Genomic DNA, 15574 nt, shown 5'->3' with positions numbered 1-15574 from the left:
GCGCTGACAGCCAGTTTCAGTCCTTTGTTGGGGTTAAGAGAGGGAGACAAGACGGGGATAGAGGAGGACGAAATTTTAATAGAGACACTGAGTCTGAAAAGCGCCATAAGAGGGAAGCCAGGGGCCCTTGGAGCATCACCAATGGGACTCTGGAATCAGAGACCCTCAGTTCCTTCCTGCCTCTTCCTCTGCTGGGCGTGCATTCTGTGACTCGGCTGCCTCCTCTGTGACCAGCATGCTGGGCCAAGCAAGTCTCAGGAGATTCAGGCCAGGCTCAGGACCCTCAACTGTGCAGTCATGGGCACACCCCATCACTATATCTCTTTTCTGTGGCTATATACTTTTTAATTTGTAAGAGTCATTTACGCATAAACAGGCTTGCCTTGAGGTTCCATTGCAAAAAGACACCTTATAAATAAAGTGTTATGACATAAATGTAGCACCAGCATTTATTTTCTTCACTCAGAATCCTTAACAGGAATATTCTTATGCTGAGTACCTTACTGGGGACCATTCTGGGCCTGGGATAAGGGTAGGGAGCATGGAGTGGGTGGAGAGGAATAAATGTTGAAGCTAATTGTATTGGGTCGGCCAAAATTTTGCTCGGATTTTTCTGTGACATCTTTACAAAAACAACAAACTTTTTGGCCAACTCTATACTTTTCACTGAGAAAGCGGGTATGAAGTTGGTTTGGTTATCACTTTATTGTTGTTCAGTCGTAAGTCATGTCTGACTTTTTGTGACCCCATGGACTGCAGCCCACCAGGCTTTCCTGTCCTTCGCCATCTCCTGGAGTTTGCTCAAATTCATGTCCATTGAGTCAGTGATGCCATCCAATCATCTCATCCTCTGCACCCCTTATCACTGTGATGTACTAAATCTGTGAAAGACAGAACATGTTCCAGCCCACCTTCCTTTCTAATGGCGCATCTCAGCTGTGTAACTGGGTCACAGAGCTAACAAGATGGACACCTGGGTTCTCTCCTCTCTCTTAGTCTCGCAGCTTACCTTCAGGAGCAGCACAGAGCTATTTACCAGGCCTTTGCTTTCAAGTTGGAAAGAGTTTCACTCAGAGTGGCAAACGGGTTTTTGACAGACTGAACTGACACTTGAAGAAATCTCCAGTGGCCTTTGGTTCCTATCATGCCCGTGGTGAACCCGCTTAAGATGCCTGATGCTTGTTTTTCTTTTTACTTACCCTGAAGCAATTTCCTGATAGCAAATCTCCCCCACCCTCCCATCCTCAAACCAAAGAGTCCTTGACAAGCGTGGAAAACCAGAAAAGGTGAAAGGTAAACCAATAGTAAAATTAATTAATTCTCAAAATGCATCCTTTTTTTGGGGGGGGGGAGGTATACCCGAGGACTTCTAGTTCGCAATCTCTAGGCTGTTTTAGAGTTTGCTTTAATTTATCTAACTAATGACATGAAAGATATAAAATTGGTAAAACTATAGTGTTTGGCTTGCTTAAATTAAGTTTATGAGCTTTGCTTAAGCCTGCCAAACAAGTTAAATATTTCATGGCTTTCACAGGCTACAGTTCTAATATTTATAACTCTTGTGTACAGATTTCAAAAAATTATAATTACAACTCCCAGGATCCCAGATATAGCAGATGTTCAATATTTTCTACAATGTTGGCAGAAATGCTTCTCATGCTCTTTTTGATCCCCAACCCATGTATTGTATCTGTTGGAACAAGCTGTTGATAAGAAAGTCTACTGTCATTCTTTCATTTTAACGACCTTGGAAAAAAACTCTAATGTGAAATAGGAAGGGAGATGGAAAAGGTGATTGCTACCCTCCTAAAAATATATTACTGCATGGAAATACTGTCTTACCTAAAGGAGAATGACATAAAAGTGCATTTTTCCATAAGCCACATTTTATTTACTTTACGACCACAGTATTTTTCTGTATAATTTCCATCTTTCTTTAATTAAAAATGCAAATTTCCTTTTTGGCTGTGACTGACTTTCCTTGACCCCTTTAACAAAACAGCTACCTCATTTGCCTTCCAGAAAAAATCTGAAAACCCTCTGTCAGTCACTTCTTAAGACTTTGAAGGTCTTTGGATAAAGGTAGTGATCCATCAACTCCAGTCATTGTCCTCCCTGGTACCCGCATGTATTAATCCATTTTTTGTTTGTTTGTGTCTATGCAGACTCAGAGAGAATGGGCACAGGATAAATTAATTTTGTATTTGGAAGTCTCTGGCTTCTGGGTTCTAGAATGCGTTCAGTGGGATATAGGTTTGGAGGGCTCTGAAATATTCCACTTTGTCTACTTCCCAACTTGTCTGAAGCCAGTCTTGGATAGAAGGGAGACATACTAATTCTAAAATGAGATAGAACTTACTTTACTCTTCATTCTGCTTCTGCACACAATTGGTAGCAAAAAGAGACATAAAAGAATACCACTTACATTTTAGTTGAGTTTCTTAGTGTTTTTATTTAAATATTTGAAAGACTTTAAAACTCTCACTCTTTGGGGCCATACTGGTACCTACAATCTATGAAAGATATTTAAAAAACTAAAATTTTATTTAAAAATTAATGAACCTCAAATTCACAGATTCAAGTATTTCTCTTCCCACAGACTTTGTCTTCATTTTTAGAATCCAACAGTAAAAATACTCTGTGATGAAATGAGATGTGACTTCCAGAAGAGCTTCTAGCCTGAGGAGATGCTCCAGGGGTGTGCTTGCGAGAGGCAGAACTCCTGGAAATGGATGTGTGAGCTGTTGCACTTTTAAGAAACTAAGAATTAGAAAATGTACCCAACATGACTAACTATGACATTCAGGAATGTGAGCTGGTTTCCAGGAGGCCTCCAGCTGGGGAAAGAGTGTCTTCCGGCTGTGCTGTCTTGGTGCTTAGCTTGTGGAGTCAACACAGCCGGGTTATCCATTCACACCGGAGTTCCTCTCCACCTGTGTGTTGAGTGCACATGGGAACATTGAGGGGAGAGCTTTAAGGATGCAGGTTGGAGGGCTCCATCAGCTTTTCCCACCTCTTCCCACTCTCCAAGGGTGTGCTCTCCATGTTCTTCATTGATTCCACCTTAGACCTCTTTAAGTGACACTGAAGGGAGCACAGAGTGTCTGTCATCAGCTCTATATCTATGTTGCTGTTGAGGACAGGGAACTGAAAGAAGCTCTTTCTAGATGCTGTAAATTTTCTTCAAAATTGCTCCAAGAAATGGCCAAAGTCAGGCTGAGGACACGTGGTCATGCTCCAGCTGGTGTGTTCCAGGTAGAAGGGCAGGATAAGGGCATGGACTGTGTAGCCCACACGTGGGTGCATTCAGAGCCCTGAGGAGGTTACGTAAGACATTTTAGAGATTTCATCCATGAAACAAGGAAAATAGCCTTTCTACAGAGTTCTACATCTCTAATGAGTATAGGTTTCCCTGGTGGCTCAGACAGTAAAGAATCTGCCTGCACTGCAGGAGACCCGAGTTCCATCTCTGGGTCAGGAAGATTCCCTGGAGAAGGGAATGGCAACCCACTCCAGTATTCATGCCTGGAGAATTTCATGGACAGAGGAGCTTGTCAGGTACAGTCCACTGGGTCACAAAGAGTCAGACACAACTGAGCAACTAACACTTTCACAAATGAGTACACACAGTACCAGTCAGTGAGTAGATGCTTGACACTTCTGTTGGTGAGTTAACTCTGCTGGATGCTTGGGATACATAGATAAACAAAGCAGGATCTGTGCCCACAAGTTGTACGCACTCTAATGGAAGACAGTAAAGCTTTATATTAATGTCATTAGCTCCTGGCAGCTCTGCTCCTGTGGCCTTCTTTGCAAAGGAATTGAATTAACTGGCTCCCCTGGCCTGATAGGCATACTTGCCTGGCCAGATTCTTATCATGAGTTAATTTTAATAAAGAGAAAAGCTCTAAATGGTCATGATGATTTCCCAGAATTAATGATGCTAACATTTACAGGTCCAAGGCACTTACACTTAAAAATCTCTTTCCAATACATTATCTCCTTGAACCTTACAAAGACATTGTAAAGTGGGTAGGACAGGTACTATCCTACAATTTTATAGACAGAAAAACTAGGCCCTGGAGCAGGATTTGAACCCCAATTTCTGACTCCTAGGATGGAGCTCTTTTCACGATGGCATCGATTTTCTCTTTGACAATACTGAAGTAGGGTCTTGTTCAGTAAAATGAAAAGCCCAGAGGCTTTAAAGACTTATGGATCGCCCTCTAAAATGTGTGGTTATCTGAAGGATCACATACATGCCATGTTTTCTGTCCTGAGTATGAGTAATGCTTAGGCCAAGTCCAAGGCCTGGAGAAATCAGTGTTTAAATCCTTAAATACATTTCTTCTGGATGCTACCTAGTATTCATAAGAAGAGTTCCATTGCTCAAAATCAGCACCCTACATTCTCATTAGGCATGCCTTATGTGGGCTTCCCCTAGCAAAATCCATTTAATAGCCCACAGAGATTTGTCACGTTGGATTTATCTTGCTGTCAGCTTCCAGAAATGTATAAATGCTACTATCACCCTTTTTCCTTTTTGGATTAAATCTGATTCACTTTCCCAAAGTTGAAATACTTAATAAAACATTTTAAGGCTAGAGAACCTGAAGCACAGATCATTGCTGTTGGGAAAATAGAGAAAGAAAAAGAGAGAGACATCCTTGGGGAAAAGTTCAGGGCTCTGTCTTACCTTCTAATACATGGTATGCATTATTATGTATTTTGGAAAAATCAGTGTTAGGCATGTGCTTGCAAGTTTGAGTAGGTGATTGTTCAAATTATTATGAAACATTTTACACCAACTGCTCAGAGAGCAAAATAGCACCCTGAGTTTTGGAATCGATTTGCAAACTCATGATGCCTGGGAGGGTCTGCTTGCAGTGTTCTCTTACTTAATTTAGCATGAAGTATTACCTGAGAAATCTCAGTGCTTAAAAATATATCCAAAGACATCTTAATGCTCGTCTAGTGCCTAGAAGTAGTTATTTCTGGTTGAAGCCAGTGTTATGGGATAGTGCGAAAGAGGCAAGTGTGGAATGCAGTGTTTCATGATTTTTCATTGGCTACATTGTCAGTGTTAACCCCTTCCTTTCTATTTTCCTTCCTTAAAATCATTTCGGAGTAAAGGTTGCCGAAAGTATCAAGACATGTTACAGAATTTCTCTAAAGCCACTGAAATATAATGAAAATCACAAATGGTGTTAGTAAAGTCACTGCTTCCCTACAGGGTCGAAATGCATTGTGTGTGTGTGTGTGCCTGTGTTAATTTAGCACAGAAATACACGTCTACACAAGAATATACAGTTTCTTCTGGGCTTCAATGAAGTTTTTGTGTTTCCACATAGAGGTGAAAAGCCCATGTAATCTCATAAAACAAAGCGGAGCAAAACAATCAGACAAAAAACAAAACTTGAGATTTGAAAGATGAGGAAATGCTGTAAGATACCTGCTCTGTCTGTTGCTTTTGGCTTTCACTCTTTATTCTTACTTGGAGTGGCTTATATCTCCTACACTGAATTAGAAAAAGCAGTATACTGCTCTCTTAAACTACTGCTTGACTATCTGAGTATCTTTGAGAAATCACCCTGGAAACACAGAAACCTTCCAAAGCAAACTTCTATCAAAGCTGGTTAGTTTATACTATATAGTTTTTAGAGGTAAGAACTGTCTTTGATGGTGCTGTTTGCCATGTCATTCTTGTGGATAGGAGAAGTGAAAGCACAGTAGGGCCATTTGCTCAAAGGTGGGTGGTTTTTACAAAAGAAATTATTTTCCAGATTTAAAAAGACGAAGAAAAAGCTGATGAGTTTGAGCAAACTTTAGGAGATTGTGAAGGACAGGGAAGCCTGGCATGCTGCAGTCCATGGGGTTGAAAAGACTCCAGCACGACTGAGTGACTGAACAATAACAAAGAAAAAGTCGAGCATTACAGTACCAGCGGATAAAACATTAGTTTCCCATTATACTTAAAAACAACAACTGCCAAACACCTCCTGTTACAAAAAGGTAAGTGTTCAGATTTTCCCTCTCACAATGAATTCTGAGCCCTTGGGTGGCAGAGTAGTAATAGAGCCTTACTCTTCACTCTGTGCCTTTTTATACATTTTGAATCTTGTATTATCTGCATGCATTACCTAACAAAAATATTAATATGAAATTAGAAAGGAAGATTTCGAGCAGGATGACTTCAGTGAGTCAGATTTGGAGCAGCGTATTAATGCATTTATTTTTGTCCACATTAATACCTTTTACAGAGTCAATTTAATTCAGTGCAACAAACAACTACCATGCGCAAAGCTGGGATGGGGGAGGTCTGGTGGGGTGACAAAGAACCTGCTTTCAAGGAATTTAACAGTTCAAAGCCTCCCTTCATTTGCACAAGGGTCTAACCCAGTGTCCATTGTCTAACACTACTAGCTGGAAACAGCATATAACAAACTGACCAGACGCTGGGGAAGTGGTTATATACAGAGGATATACGTGAAGGGCTTTCTGTTCTTCCATCGATTCATCAACAGAATATTTGCTACATAAAGCCCAATGCAGATGACCAATGACAAGCATGCAGAATTCCTGCCCTCAAGGCCTTATCATCTAGAGGTAGATTCAGTTTCAGACTTCCTGGGTCTTCTGATGTCTGAGACAGGTATTTGAGCTCCTATATCAAAAAACAATGTGGTCTAGATTTTCTTTGTTAGGGCAACTAATTAAAAAACGATTAATATTCCTAAGGTTCAGTTGTTAAGTCGTGTCTGACTCTTTGGGACACTTCCCCCTCCTCGCCCCCGAACTACAGCACGCCAGGCTTCCCTGTCCTTGACTATCTCCCAGATCTTGCTCAAACTCATGTCTATTGAGTCAGTGATGCCATCCAACCATCTCATCCTCTGTTGCCCCCTTCTCCTCCTGCCCTCAATTTATCTCAGCATAAGGGTCTTTTCCAATGATTGGCTCTTTGCATCAGGTGGCCAAAGTATTGAAGCTTCAGCTTCAGCATCAGTCCTACCAATGAATATTCAGTGTTGATTTCTTTTGGGATTGATTGGTTTGATCTCCCTGTTGTTCAAGGGACTCTCAAAGAATCTTCTCCAGCACTACAATTTGAAACCTTCAATTCTTCTTTGCTAAGCTCTCTTTATAGTCCAACTCTCACATCCGTACATCACTACTGGAAAAACCATATCTTTGTCTCTATGGACCTTTGTTAGAAAAGTGATGTCTCTGCTGTTAATGTGCTGTTTAGGTTTGTCATAGCATTCCTTCCAAGGAGGTGTAGTATAATGCATAAATAAGAATCTTTCAAATATGTATGGTATCTTTTAGACAAATCATTCTTTCCTTCAGGGAGAAGTCATTTATGGGATGAATACACAGAAGACAAATATGATAACAGCTTTAATTCTACACATAGCTCAGATGGAGTAATCCCACATTTTTCTGAAGGTAGTGAAAGTTGCTCAGTCATGCCCTACTCTTTGTGACCCCATGGAATTCTCCATGTTAGATTACTGGAGCGGGTAGCTGTTCCCTTCTCCAGGGGATCTTCTCAATCCCAAGATTGAACCCAGGTTCTCCCACATTGCAGGCGGATTCTTTACCAGCTGAGCCACCAGGTAAATGGTGAATAATGTAATGTGATTTGTTAATAAAGACTGTTGTCCAAATAGGTAGCAGAAAGATTTCCATCACTTGCAATGAAGAAACATGAATTCTTGAATTCCCACAAAACAAAAAAGGAATTTTAAATGCATCAGCAAATGAGCATCAAGAAAAAAAAAAAAGGCTATTATAGAGAAATATTTGATTAGAAAAGCAGAACTATTATAAGTAGAAGGCATTCTCTTCCATGAGAGACAGTGTTTAGAGTTCTGATTTATTTGTGTAAGAAAGTTATCCTTTTTTTATTTTTAATGTTGGTAAGAAAAAAGACAGACTGTAAGGCTAACAGTTCAGTGCAAAGCATCTCTTAGGTTCTAATAGTTTCCTTACTTTTTTCATTGTGCTTTCATCTTTAAAATGGAAATCACTTATGAAAATTAAAAAGTGCCTATGTTTAAGTGTTTCTATTGTTAATATAATATATACAATATTGCCATAACGCATACATTATTACATAATTATTATCACTTGTGGAGGGTAGTTCTGCAAATCAGAATATTTTCTCATTGATTTTACTGTAAAACTTATCATTGGAATGATATCTGCTGTGGACTAAAATAAAGCTGTAATTCTATGTCTTCAGCTAGCTTAGGTTTTCCACAGCAGGATAGACAAATTGAATCTTAAAAGATTTAATCTTCACTGCCTTTTTCTTTTTGTAGTGGTTCTTTTCCAAAAGCTAATAGAAAGCTTTTGGAGCTTGAATTGCTTTATGTTGTATATTCGTCTTTGTTTTTATAAATTTAATAGTCTGTGAGTTCATTCTCAAACACTAAACCACTACATACTAGAGATGAAATTTGATATGAACCATTCAGCTTTGTATTGCTAGTGATGTTATCAGAGGAGCTACAAGAAGAATTTCTCTAAATGGTCGTATAAATCTCACAAATGTGAAGCTGGTGCTCCGATTTGTAGTCCACATAACGGGAAGGCTTGTTTGAATGAAGGGGTTGTTGTGATGCTGGGTTGATATTAGATCATTGACACTTAACCCAGTGACTCTTTAGTCTAGAGGAACTACTGATGGAAATGCACTTGGTGTTTTCAGCTTACTTTTCTTCTGACCAATATTCATGTAGTCACAAAGTCCATAATTAAATAAGAAACAAGCACACTCATAAGAAACACAAGGACATGGGACAACAGAAAAAAAAAAATAAACAAGAGAGAACTGCAAAGATCATCATTTAAGGAAGCAAAATTTCTATTAGTAGTGAAAAGGTGCTCTAGTAATTGTTTACCCAGGCCTCCCTGCTCAATTGGGAATCCAGCTCAGTTGGTAAAGAATCCGCCTGCAATGCAGGAGACACATGTTTGACTCCTGGGTCGGGAAGATCTGCTGGAGAAGGGATAGGCTACCCACTCCAGTATTCTTGGGCTTCCCTTGTGGTTTAGCTGGTAAAGAATCTGCCTGCAATGTGGGAGACCTGGGTTCAATCTCTGGGTTGGGAGGATCCCCTGGAGAAGGAAATGGCTACCCACTCCAGTATTCTGGCCGAGAGAATTCCATGGACTGTATAGTCCATGAGGTCACAAAGAGTCAGACAAGACTGAGAGCTTTCACTTCACTTACAGCATATCTAGGTACCACAGGTACTTTGCTGATAATTGCTGTGTACAATTGGTGCATTTAGTCAATTTTACAAGCAGGACTTCCCAGGGAAATGCCAAGGCCAAGACCCTGGATTTGTGTTGTTCATACTTGTTGCCCATCTTACAAACCCCCTACAGCAGATTTTCACAGTCTTTGAATGGTTCCATTTCTTTCAAAGATACTCTTGAACAGAACTTCTCAAACTTTACTAGGCATACAAATCACCTGGAGATCTTGTGAAATGCCAGATCTGGTTCAGCAGGACAGGTCAGTATTTCTAACAAGGTCTGGGTGGGTATGCATGACTTACCAGCTCCTGGGTGACGCTGACTGTTGGTCAGTGGACCACACTAGAATCACAAGGCTTGACAGGAAGTTCTTCAAGTGTGGCCCCAGTATCAGCAGCATCAGAACTACCTGGTAATTTGTTAGAAATGCCAGTTCTCCTTCTCTACCTCGGCCCTACAAAATCAGAAACCCTGAGGGCGGGGCTTAGCTGCCTGTGTTTTCACAAACTCTTCCAGGGACTCAGATATACCCATAAATTTGAGAACTAGGCCTCTAAGCCAATGGTTTTGAACCACGCTTGTATATTACAGAGAACTGGAGCCTAAGAAAATGCAGACTTGGGCCTTATTCCAAGTTAGGAACACAAGACACCATTATTATTATTATTATCTCCATCTTAAAAATGAGAAAAAGGAAGGGTGGTAAATTACTTGTCCAGCTAGGCAGTTAAGGAGTGGTGGGACTTGGAATGAATTCAAGACTTATCATCCCAGAGTTCTTTCAGCTCCCCTACTCTGACTGCTGAGGGCATTTACAGGATGGAATCCAAAATCAGAGACTAGTATCATTTATACTGTTCAGCCTACCGTCTGGGCCGAAAGCGCCCATCAATCTAGCTTCTTTCAAGAGAACTCTATTCGGAGAGGTCCTTTACATCGCCTGGCATTTCTCCCAATCAGTCACCAAGTATACACTTAATTTCTTTTTAAAAGCCACCTGGTTTTGTTTTTTGTTCGTGTGTATGCCTTTTTGTTAAGTGGGTGAAGGATGTGTAATCTATCTCATGCATAATTTGTTTAAGACAAGTCATTAAAAATGCACTAAAGTTTAATATGCTGTATATGTTCCTGCTAAAGTTCTTTTCCCCATGTAAATGTAAATGATTTTGAAAGTTTTAAAAATAGTTTTTAAAGGTTTATTGCATGCCGTTGCTCACAATACCTCGTTTTAAAGCTTTAAAATTAACATGTCTTTCCTATCAATTTTATCTTCTGTTTGCCTGTTATTGATTTTTTTTTTTTTTTTTTTTACCCTTCCAGTGTCTAATGGAAACAGAGCTAATGGGTCTTCGCTTTGTTTATTCCCTTGCTTATGCAGCAGCATCGTTTTGACGTGGTCAGCATAGCTCTAGGAATAGTGCTTTGAGCTGCTGGAGAAGGAATTTACCAACACACTCCATTTTATTTGTGTAGATGCTAAAAGAATCCTCCCCGTTGCTCCCCTTACCCTGTCACTGTTCCTTTTTGTTTGTTTCATTTAGTTGTGCTTTCGTGAGGCAGCCTCGTTTTCCTTCAAGGATATCCTTGTGAGTGATCATCTCAAAAGATATATAACCTCTGAGAGTGACTAGGAAGATCAAACTAACTGCCACCAGCGAGTGGCTTCACCCTGATTCATGAGGCAATCACGACTTCTTACTAATCTCCACCACCAGCACCGGCTCTTTAACCACCGAGAATCCTTGACAGGGGGAGGGGTGACAGGATGCTGATCGCCATATTTTATCTTTCAATCCACAAATAATACGCAAAAAGCACACCTTTCATTTATTCCTTAATACATGTGAGATGTATTTATTGAGGTTTCTTTTCAAGAGGTGGGGAAATGCCAAATTCAAAAACGTGAACATTGTCCAAATCTATCAGCAAAAGATTGTCTTTTGTCAAATTTCAATTATCTGTGAATAATAAGCATCAAGTAAAGGAACTAGGGAAAAGTAGATATGCAGAATAAAAGGCAAAAAAGGAGTGGACCTTCCCCTGACAAATGAACTATTATCATTTGTTATGGAGTTCAACTATCTAGCCTAGTATGGATGAATTAAACCTTATGATAATCACAAAATTTTACATATTCAATACATTTTATCTCCTTGCCCACCAGATCTTTTTACCAGACTCACCCGCAAAGCAGCAGATCGTGTCTGTGATGCAAGTATTAATGAGCAGGGAAATGGCCCACAGGCAGGAAGCTGGAGAGAAGAAAGGGACCTTGATAAGCCACAAATGGATAATTACTCCCTAGATAATTAAAAGCTGACACTATGCAAAGGATACAAATCAAAATACTGATAGGACAAAAAATATTTCTTTCCACTTGTGGGATTCTCTTCTGAAACTTTCCAGAAATTTGGTTCATGGCATTCTCTTTAGAACGTTCCAGAAATGATCAGAATGAAACCCTTTTATCCAGTGCTTGGTGACTCCCAAGCATCAGCTTCTAGCTGTTCATATGCTCCTGAGCCAGTAGGGGCGCCTGCAGCCCAGAGCAGAGGAATGAACTTAGACTCCATCTCTCTCCCTGATTTGTTGCGCAGCTTTAAACAAGTCACCTTATCACCAGCTCTCCATTTTCTTATCTGTTTAGGCAGGATTATGTTGGCTGCTCACCCAGTAAATATATTTTAAAGATTAATGGAAAAGCACGTGCCTAGTAACTTCGAATTCCTTATGTCAAAGCAATACACACTTCTTGTTGTACCACTAAAATTAATAAAGAAATATTGAACTCATTTTTATATAAACACAAAACACTACCAACTCAAAGGCTGTATTTTAAGAAGTTTCATAGAAGTAAGGAACAGGGAAAGTTAAGTGTAGCTTCTGACCAGTGTTTTTCCTCAGAAGACTGTTGCTTGTGCAACATATCTTGAGAATTTCCTCCAAATCAGTTGATTAGACTTTTAAAACGTTTCTTCTACTTGTTTTCCTCCATCCAACCCATCATCCTTGTTCCTGGCTGTTCAGAATTGAAAGGAGCTGCTTTTCCCCAACAAACTGTTTTGGGTCCACTGGGAGCTACTCTTTTCTTTTTTTCCTTTTTAATTAAAAGTATTGAAAAAATTGATGTATAGTTGATTTACAATTTTATAGTAGTTTCAGGTGTATAACATAATAGCAGCTACTTTTTGTGTGATTTCAGTAACCAATGGTAAGGGAGGACAGGGACCTTAATTTGGCTCCTGAGGATCTGTAAGGAATTAACTAAATACAAGAAATAAAGGGCTAAGAGAAATAACATTAAATGGTTGTGCTCGTGGAGGACTAGTGCGTATCAGGACTAAAAACAATTTGACTCTACTGGTGGCTTTTCAGAATTCTTCAAGTACAATATATGTATCTACTTATCATATTACAAGTTAGTAAAATATATACATGGAACATAGGAAGTACTGGCTTCCCTGGTGGCTCAGCTGGTAAAAAATCCACCTGCAATGTGGGAGACCTAGGTTCAGTCCCTGGGTTGGTAAGATCCCATGGAGAAGGGAACAGCTACCATCTTTGGTATTCTGACCTGGAGAATTCCATGGACTGTATAGTCCATGGAGTCACAAAGAATCTGATGCAACTGAGCGACTTTTACTTTCACAGAATGTTAGCATCATTTCTGGGTCCTGGTTTTTGTTGTTTAGTCCTGAGTCATGTCTGACTCTTTGCTATCCCATGGACTGTAGCCCACCAGGCTCCTCTGTCTATGAGATTTCCCGAGAAAGAACACTAGAGTGGGCTGTCATTTTCTCCTCTAGGGGATCTTCCTGACCCAGGAATCGAACCCACCTCTCCTGTGTCTCCTGCATTTCCTACATTGGCAGGTGGACCCTCTACCCTTGAGCCACTAGGGAAGCCCAAGATACAAAATGGGTCAAAGGCATATTTCCAGAAAGAATATAGGCTCGTTGAGCAGATAAAACTACATGAAATTTAGAAAACTCTAAAATTAATTCACTCATCATTTTGGAAATTAAAATCTCAACTAAGAACCATGGAAAAAGAGATTTAAAGTCAAAAGATATATACTAGGTAAATATTTGCTAATTAATGTTTCCCTTCTCATATTGAAAGCATTTTTAAGCCAGATTTACTCCAAATGTTGTATAAACCTCACTAATTATATGCACTTACTGAAAATCAGACCGTATTAGCACTAAGGTGCAGCTAGCTCAGAAAGAGAATGGGACAAGTATTTAAAAGTTCTTCATAATTTGAAAGAGCCTTTTAGGTCAGGAAATGAGGACTATAACATCTGGTTAAAACTAAAAGAGAATTTTAACTAATTGTTCAGGCTGGACAATAGCCAAAACCCTGGAGTTAGCACACCTGGATAATATCCATATAATGTTTCTAGAGAAATAGATTCTGGTAAGGAAGCAAATAATGGAACTTTTAAAGATTAATGAGGGAAGTGGAGAAATTTTAGGAAACAAATTTATAGAATGATGTTGTATAATAATCATGTTTGAAGCTTTAGAGGACAAACCGGTTTTATAGAGAAAATAAGAAGCAGCACCATGAAATCTGTGTTATTGTTGTTGTTTAACTGTCTTTAAAGTCCTGTTTACACAAACAGACTGAGTTTAATACTTCAGTTTTCTTCACATATGACATATAGTTTCCATTTAGTGAGGTAGATTTAGGTTTACCTTTCATTTCAACTTAGCTAATATGTCAATTCTCCTAAAATCCAGTGAGAGTATATTATGTGTGAGTGAGTCACAGTTAGTGAAGACAGAAGAGAAAAAGGAAATTTCAAGCTTTAGATAAGAAGTAAGAAGGATGAAAATCCTTTAGAAAACATGTTTAGTAACCCTTTGGTACTCTTGTTGCTCAACAGCCCAAAAGAAAAAAAAAGGCCAATAAATTTAAAAATAAGTTACTGAGCTAAAAACGATAACTTTCACACAGCACGACTGCACAAATGGATTTCATACTGTGGTGTGCTACTAAGTGGTGCAACATTGCTAAAGCTATGGAGACTATGTGTAGAAGTCATTTTAAGACTTACTGGTAAGACTGTTTATGGTTCTGTTGCCTGATTCTCATCAATATGTGCAGTGATCTGTTCAAACTGAGTGCTTTGGCTTCAGATGGGAAATTTGGGGTCAGAAGCAAAATTTTAGAATAGCTGTGAATTGTAAAGGAAGACTGCTACCAGGAACAGTAAACCAAACATCACGGTTGCCACCACTGAAATCCTAGTGTTAATTAAGAGAGGTATGATATAGCCCTAATTATAGGAACTAACTTGCTTATTGGTATAGGATGCCCGAGCAGTGGGATTATTGATGCAATACAGATTGGGTTTTAGAGAACCGGTATAGAACTCTTGAGATTTTTAAATATAAATTAAGAGCAATGTCTTATGGGTCAGGTAATTCTAGGTACTAGATATAATCAGTTCATCCTCAACTAAAATATTGGAATAAAGAAGGGAAATTACTAATCAGTCACTAGATAATAGAATGAAAAGCCATAGGCATTTAAAAAAGAATAAATAATGATAAGAAAATCTGATTACTTTTTTGACAGAATTCTGAGAGATTAAGTCAATGAAATTGCTATGTTATACTTTGATTTTGGTTTTACAGATCATGAAATTATATTTGCAAATTTTATGCAAATTTACTAAGAGATTAATGTTGCCATGTTCTATAGATGTAGGACAAAGAAAATCCTGTTAATGCCATTGGTTACAAAAATGTATAAAGAGATTCCAAGGTCATAAATTCTGTGTTCAGAAGAGCTGAATAGTTTCATTCTCTTTTTATAGCCACATGTCTCACCTCTTTTTGGACACACATATTCTGTAAATGCTTGTGGTTGGTCACAGGAATGGGCCATAGAAGGCAGCACACCTATGGACAAAGGTTTATATGGTATTTTCATTATATCGTTCATTTTTTCAATGAGTAAGTTTTTGAGCACTTACCATACAACCCAGATGCTGAAGTACATGGGCTAGATCAGTAAACAAAACAGATGAAATCCATTTTCTAGTAGAGTTTATATTATGGTGGCTAGAGGCAAAAAACAAGGTAAATATGAAAATGATGTAGTGTGTTAGAAGGTGATCTGTGCTACAGAAAAAAGATAGATAAGTGTATTGGCGATGTGGGGTAGGATTGCAATTTTAAGTAGAGTAGTCAGGGTAAGCCCAATTGTGAAGAGGATCTTTGAATGAGGACTTGATGCCATGAGTGAATTAGCCATATGAAGGAGAAGAAGTGTTCCAGGTAGGGGAGCAGAC

This window comes from Bos indicus, chromosome 12 (assembly GCF_029378745.1).
Source record: "Bos indicus isolate NIAB-ARS_2022 breed Sahiwal x Tharparkar chromosome 12, NIAB-ARS_B.indTharparkar_mat_pri_1.0, whole genome shotgun sequence".
NCBI lineage: Eukaryota > Metazoa > Chordata > Mammalia > Artiodactyla > Bovidae > Bos > Bos indicus.
Note: the sequence above shows the minus strand (reverse complement) of the source record.